This window comes from Tursiops truncatus, chromosome 1 (genome assembly GCF_011762595.2).
Source record: "Tursiops truncatus isolate mTurTru1 chromosome 1, mTurTru1.mat.Y, whole genome shotgun sequence".
Classification (NCBI taxonomy): domain Eukaryota; kingdom Metazoa; phylum Chordata; class Mammalia; order Artiodactyla; family Delphinidae; genus Tursiops; species Tursiops truncatus.
In genome coordinates, this window is record NC_047034.1 from 85,010,267 (window position 1) to 85,018,017 (window position 7,751).

The following is a 7,751-nucleotide window of genomic DNA, read 5'->3' on the forward strand; positions in this document are numbered from 1 at the left end:
ATATTTATTTATTCATTTATTTATGGCTGTGTTGGGTGTTCATTGCTGTGCACGGGCTTTCTCTAGTTGTGGCGATCGGGGGCTACTCTTCATGGCAGTGCACAGGTTTCTCATTGCGGTGGCTTCTCTTGTTGCAGAGCACGGGCTTTAGGTGCGCAAGCTTCCGTAGTTGTGGCATGTGGGCTCAGTAGTTGTGGCTCGTGGGCTCTAGAGCACAGGCTCAGTAGTTGTGGCACACAGGCTTAATTGTTCCACATCGTGTGGGATCTTCCCGGATCAGGGCTCGAACCTGTGTCCTCTGCATTAGCAGGCGTATTCTTAACCACTGCGCCACCAGGGAAGCCCCAAAGTTGGTATTTTTAACTTCTTTCTCTGCTATTCATTCCATATTCCCTTTGCTTTCAGCAAATACCTCACCTAGTACAGTCACTGAAAAGTATATATATTAATATATTTTACTTATATATAACTAACCTAGGCAGACAAATTATTTTCTAAACCAGCAGAGCCCAAAGTTGTGGGTCTGGGAAGCAAAAACTCCCCTAGTGGATCACTAGGAGTTACAATTGAGGAGCCATTTCCATTTCAACCCATTGATTTTCAGATTCATGAATCCTGGCTGTGGGAGGACTACAGTACTACACATATTGGTCACTGATTCAGGACATATACAGCATCCTAGGGACATTACCCAAGCCCTGCCCAGTGCCGGTGCTCAGCTAGCGTTGTAACTGAATTTCAAAAAAAATCATTCTACCATTTTTTCATGCCATTTAATTCAAGGTGATCAGGCATATTATAAGATCGGTGAATTCTATGTTCATGAGCACATTACTTCATTTGCTGTTAAATGAGTTCCTTGGTGAGAAGCTATGTTTGGTGGAATACTGTGAGAATCAATAAGATATTCTAGAAGTCCATAGATAGTAGTTTTGGCAGAAGCATGTGAGCACGGAAGGAAAATTCATGTCCAGAGTAAGTATTTACTAGTGAGGAGAAGCTTTGCCCATTCCATGATGGCCTGTGGCTGGCTGTTCACCCTGGGAAGTGGTGCCGCACTTACGGTTCAGTGTTGGTCTCTGATAATGGGGGGCTGGGCACTCAGCAGTGGCTGTAACCATATCGGATTTGATGAATGGAAGCTCATGTTGCTGAGCCCTGCATAACTTCTATTCTTGCCACCATGTACACTTTGTTTTTTGAGACAAACTTGGCGATCAATATTTATTTAATACAACAGGATAAAAATAACTATGACAGGGAATGCCCTGGTGGTCCAGTGGTTAGGACTTGGCGCTTTCACTGCTGTGGCCCTGGTTCAGTCCCTGGCTGGGAAACAGATCAAGCAAGTCATGCAGCTCAGTCAGAAAAAAAACATAAAACAAAAAAAACTAAGACATTGAAAAGTTTCTAATTTTAAAATCTTAGACTGTGTACACTTTGATCACCAGTAATTGGGCCAAGACAGGGATGACTGGAGGAAATGGTTGGTTAAAGAATGTGGCATCTTGGTGTCCTGACTATTAAGACCCTCTTCTTATGAGGTTGCCCTTTGGTGAACATTCACGTGGGACATGAGTATCTTCACACTTTGTGTCAGTTTAGAGTGGTTCATCCACATACCTCTTCCGCAGACTTTCTTATCACCAATTTTCCAAACACATTCTCTCCGATACCCTGAACATCAAGTCAAATTTTTAGCCACAGCACGCACACGCGCACACACACACACACACTTTTTTTTTTTAATTTAATTTTATTTTTTTTCACACGCTTTTTTTTAGTGTATGTCTATACCTCTGGCCATCTCTCCTTCCAGGCAAAATGAGCAACCATGTGTATTGCTCAAAGGTTTAAGCACTGGAAGATTTTCCTTTACCATTATTCTTTAGGGCATGGGTCCCCAACCCCTGGGGCCACACAACAGGAGGTGAGCGGTGGGCGAGCAAAGCTTCATCTGTCGCTCCCCATCGCTCGCATTACGGCCTGAGCCATCCCCCATCCCCCACCGTCCGTGGAAAAATTGTTTTCCACGAAACGGTCCCTGGTGCCAGAAAGGTTGGGGACCGCTACTTTAGGGTCCTCTCTGAGTGGGGCAGCAGTGCTGCAACTTTCCACCTTCTGGTAGAAATAATTCAAATCCTGCAGAACCAACTCATACCATGCAGAACCAGCAGTCAAGCAGGTCAGACTTTTTTCATTTCTCAGTCAGCTGGTCATAGAGAACTTCTCATGAGGCCAGAGGTGTGAGAAAGAGGAGGCAGTTTTGCAGGAATAGGGGCCATGGGAACCTGAGGCACTTGTTCCTGCAACTTGCTTTTGCCTTTAGGTCTTGCTCAAGTCCAATCACGTATGAAGTCCACTTCCACCTGATAACAGAATACTGCTGTGAATGCCCATCTTTATGCCTTTATAGCCAAATAACACCCTGTTTATGATGGGCAGCTCAGGTCACCCGGTAACCTGGTGATTCACAGTCAAACATCCAGTATGTAGTAGAGCCCAATAAAATTGGAAGCTATCTGTCAAAAGGAAAATAGTTAACTGAGGAGAACGGCATAGTTTGATCCAAAATCCCAAGGGTTTGCTCTGTGATTCACCTTCAGAGGCTGCCAAAAGCTCCATACAGTGCAGACACTGTGAGAGTTCACATGGCCTGTGGGGCAGATAAGTTTGCATGACAGTCCATACCTATTGTAGAGCCTTCTCTTGTTCTGGGTCCTACTCAAAACTTGCAGACATTTGACTTTTCTGATAAATGAGAGCAGCATGTTCAAATGAAGTTTAGGATATTTTCAAATTTCAAGAGGATTGCTAAGCATTTAAGCTCTTTTTTTCTGGTAGGAGAAGCCAGAGACAGCAACTTGTCTTTCACTGTAGAAGGGGTATTTTGACATAGCCTTAGATCACTGGGTCCCTAGAAAATTTGCCAGGGTGGCAAGCTCCTAAATTTCTGTGGGATTTATTTCTCACCATCTGGCATGCATGTGTCTTGCCACAGGGTCTAGAGTACTAGCAACCTTCTACTCACCAGATCCATCTAGCATGATAGCATCCGTGTAGTTGATAAAGCCTTGAGGAGGGAGAGTAAAAGTGTATTGCTGGCCCTGCCAGTTGAAAGTAAACTGCTTTGGGTGATCTTTATTAACAGGTGTTGGGGAGGAAGGAATTTTCCTCTACCCTTCTGGCTTCTTCTGGCTCATCTAAGAATTAAATTGACATGACACAGATTAACAGGAGAAAATCACACAAAAGTTTAATAACATGTATACATGGGAGAGACTCAGGAAAGCTGAGTAACTCACCAAAATGGCTGAAACCCTCACCTTAAATACCATCTTCAGCTAAAGACAAAAGAGGGTGTTGGGGATAATGATTTGGAACTTCAAAGGGGAGGAAGGAGATGGAAAAGCAAATGTTTGGTAAACAAAAGTTTGCCGCACTATGCAGAGAATATGGGACACAGAGTGGACTCTGATCTCTAAGAGTTTCTTCCACCATACCTAGCCCATGTTCTTTGCAGACACATCTCAGTGATAGCTCTATTCCTATGACAGGCCCTCTATATAAATTGTTCAGGCAGTTAGGGGTAAGGTCAAAGATTCTTCCTCAGTTTTTTGGGCATAGATTGTTTTTAGCTGGAAATAATCCACATGCCAAAGAGATATTTTAGGGTGCAAATTTTGTTCCCCTAGGCAGGTATAAAGAAAAAACATTTGCCAGATCAACAGCTGCCTACCAGGTGCCAAGGGATGTCTTCTCCAGTAAAGAAAACATGTCTGGAACAGAAGCTGGAAATGGAGTCTGCCTGGTTATGATAGCTCACTGTCATTGTCCAAGATCTGTCTGTTTTCTGCAAAGAACAAATAGGCAAGTTGAAAGAGGTAAGAATCACCACTACTACATCCTTCAAGTTCTGAAGGTGATACTAATCTTTGCAATCCCTCCAGGAATGAAATTGCCTTGAGCTTACCATTTTGGTAGGTCATTCTAGAGGTTTCCACCTGACATTGCCCACCATCATAGTCCTCATTGCGTGTGCTGGTGAACCAGCATGGGGTAAGTGGGAGTGGCTCTTCTCATTCCTAACTCTAATGATTCACTAGCCAAATGTTATTTCCTGTTCCTAAAACTTTGGGCATGGCTGGTTTAAGGGTGTTAGTCCCCGAGGGAAGAATGTCTCCACCAGGGGACACAACAATGATTCTACTAAAATGAAAGTAGAGACTACCACCTGACTACTTTGAGTTTGGGTTTCAAAAATCTCAACCCTGCAGCTATAGGAAGTAGGGTTTCTTTTCAGGTAATCGTAGAACTATCCTACTCCTTTACTCCTTACTTCAGCTGGGAATTTAAAAACCTGAGCTCATAATTTTCTTTCAAAGTTCTTGGGTGCACATAGAAGAAACCAACTAACCCCGTTATACTCTTTATTTCCATTAAATTGTTCAGTGGCAGCAAATACTTGGTTACCCAAAGCCTTGCTTCCTATAGGTATTTGATTACAGTTGTCTGCAGGTGATAATTAATGTATCTGTCTTGCCACTGCAAGACCGTAGGCCACGGTCTACCAGTGTCACTTTTACCATTAGCAACAGGGTCATTAATGCCTTTAAACAGATCAATTTCAAGAGTCCTATCCTTAAAGTTCTGTTTCCTCTGGAACAATTTCCAGTACCTATAATGGTATCTGATACTGATTTGATATTGATACTAATGATATTAGAAAGGGTTCAGTCAGGGAAGGAGAGACACTAAGAATATTATGAAACAAGGGATTTATTTTAGGAACAAGGCTTACACATTTTTGGAATAACTGGGGAAATCAGAGTCTGAATGGAGAAGTTGGAGGATCAAAGAATAGTCACTCATCAACCCTTCTGAAGTCAGGCATGCCCAGTTGTTAGAGCAGGATCCTAGAGAGTTGGTGGAGAAGTTTACATGGAAGCCTGTTGCCTCTGCATCTGGTGGTTGGCCTGGGGTTGCTCTTGGTCAGAAGGCCTGGGGGTTGCTAAGAAAGCTTGTTGTGGAACGAGGGAGAATGGGTACAGCCTGGAACCTGGTGCCACTTCTAACCAGGACAACCTTCAGAAAGTAATTACTACCACTGCACTTATCTCTTCTAAATCATTCACAAATTAATCTTTTGGCCAACTGTGATCAGAAACCATCAGGGAAGAGGATTCTGGAAAATGTAGTTCCAGCTTACCCAAGTCAACACAGTATAAAACCACCACCTGGGACTTCCCTGGTGGCGCAGTGGTTGAGAGTCCGCCTGCCGATGCAGGGGACGCGGGTTCGTGCCCCGGGCCGGGAGGATCCCACATGCCGCGGAGCGGCTGGGCCCGTGAGCCATGGCCGCTGGGCCTGTGCGTCCGGAGCCTGTGCTCCGCAATGGGAGAGGCCACAACAGTGAGAGGCCCGTATACCGCAAAAAAAAAAAAAAAAAAAAAAAAAAAACCACCACCTGCCATTTATTAGCTGCTTGATCCTGAGCAAATTATTTAATGTCTATGAGTCTAAATCTCTTTTAATCTCAGGTTTGGACGTTGTCATCTAGGACTTTTTCCTGGGTTTTTGGAAGATGCCCTGCTGCCCCCACTTACCGGTACCTCCTCTCTCTGGCCACTTGTGATTCCTTCTCAGCCTCATGGCTTCTGGTAGTCTTTCCCTACGTGGGGCACCTCTCCATTCCAGGCAGCCCTCTTGGGCAGTCCACATCTGGCCCTTGGAAAACATACAAACATCCATGCTCTGCTAAGCTCTGGAGGTACGGCTCACACCCAAGACAGTTTTTTAGACTCACTATCCAGGCCCACAAGCCAGCCACAATCACTGCTAGATTATTTTCAGTCCTGAGTCCCTCTGTCCCTCATACTCCAATAGCTCTTGGAGTTCTTTTCTGCAATTCCCCTCTTAAGTGGGTGAAAGACAGAATCGACACCTAAACCTTCCCCTTGGCTGGGGGAGGAGGGAAGTGACAACTCACTCCAGACAGACCTTCAATACCACCTGCCTTTCAGCCTCAGCTCTTAGCCCTCTGTTATACAGTCTAGAGGGGAGTAAAGGCCTATGGACCATCCGTTTTACAAATCTGAGATATAGTCTAGCATCTTATTTATTTATTTTTCACTGCATTGGGTTTTTGTTGCTGTGTGCGGGCTTTCTCTAGTTGTGGCGAGCAGGGGCTACTCTTTGCTGCAGTGCGTGGGCTTCTCATTGCGGTGGCTTCTCTTGTTGCACAGCACGGGCTCTAGGCACGTGGGCTTCAGTAGTTGTGGTGCACAGGCTCAGTCGTTGTGGTTCGCGGGCTCTAGAGCGCAGGCTCAGTAGTTGTGGCGCACGGGCTTAGCTGCCCCGCGGCATGTGGGATCTTCCCAGACCAGGGCTTGAACCCGTGTCCCCTGCATTGGCAGGCGGATTCTTAACCACTGCACCACCAGGAAAGTCTTTAGTCTAGCATCTTGATTTAGAATGTGGTAGCTGATCATAGCTGATCCCTATTATTCTTTTCCTCACCTTTGAGGCCTCTGTCCAAATCTTGAGATGGGAAGAGTCCCATTTAATATACTGTTACCTATATAAAGAGCCTAATGTGCTTGACACAAGGTAGACATTCACTACTAGAAGCGATTGTGTACTGCCAATCACCCAGCATGGAAGTCAACACAGCCTTTGAAAATGGTTGGAATCCTATCCCTCCAAGCCAGACTAAAGGGGAGTGTGTACCCTTATGTAAGGCTTGAAAGGCAGTTGCCTGTTCTTCCTTATGCCCAGTCTATATGTCTATTCCAAATACAATGTTTATAGCCATCTGAGTCCAGTAGCTTCTGGACCCAGACCCACCCTCAGTGACACATCACAAGACCAAGGAAATCAAGAACCAGCTTAGCTGCTCCCCTACTCTGAAGTCCCATCTCAGCCACAGCAGGTGGAGTGGAAACGCGCTGGGCTTTGTGCAGTCAGCGTGCCCTGGTCTGACGTACAGGTTGGCATTTGCCTTGATTAGTCAGTCTCTGTGTGAGCTAGTTTTTATCTATTTTGAATATCAGCCTTGCTTTTGAGCATGGAGTTGCTCAAATCCACCGATGCACAGAAACACCAGCAGCGTACATGCGAACACAATTACATCTTTACACATGGGTGCACCTGCAGTTACTTCCCTGAGGTTTAAAAGTAGAAGTTACATGACCTGGGCTTCCCTGGTGGCACAGTGGTTGAGATCCCGCCTGCCGATGCAGGGGACGCGGGTTCGTGCCTTGGTCCCGGAGGATCCCACGTGCCGCGGAGCGGCTGGGCCCGTGAGCCATGGCCGCTGAGCCTGCACGTCTGGAGCCTGTGCTCCGCAACGGGAGAGGCCACAGCAGTGAGAGGCCCGCGTACCGCAAAAAAAAAAAAAGAAGTTACATGACCTTGGGAAATGTGAACTGAGCTGATCTGGGGTGTGACAACATATCAGGGAAGCTTCCATCTGCTCCAAGTCTTTTTCTTGGCCTCTGTCTTAGTCGTTGTTTCTTCGTTTCTTTGGTTGTTAGAGCTCACAAGTGGCACTGGAAGGGATTAAAGGGGACACAAGCACAGACTCAAAAAAAAAAAAACCTAGAAATTCAACATACAGTCATCATTTTCCAAATTGTCAGCGTGTATTGAGAAAGATTTGATAAAAACGCCAGGGCAGGGGTTGGCAAAAGTTTTCTACAAGGGGTCCAACAGTAAATATTTTAAGCCTTGTAGGCCGTACGGTTTCTCTG

The 7,751-nt window shown here is 45.5% G+C and overlaps 1 long non-coding RNA gene across 1 annotated transcript; it reads right to left on the reverse strand.

Annotated features, from left to right (window-relative positions):
* Window positions 1–1,488: 1,488 nt before the first annotated feature.
* LOC109547339 (uncharacterized) lies at window positions 1,489–7,535 on the reverse strand. Its single transcript, XR_002173051.3, has 4 exons — window positions 5,607–7,535; window positions 3,740–3,853; window positions 3,032–3,203; window positions 1,489–2,369 (listed from the first exon to the last, which is right to left on the reverse strand). It is a non-coding gene; the product is annotated as an uncharacterized lncRNA (long non-coding RNA).
* Window positions 7,536–7,751: the final 216 nt, after the last annotated feature.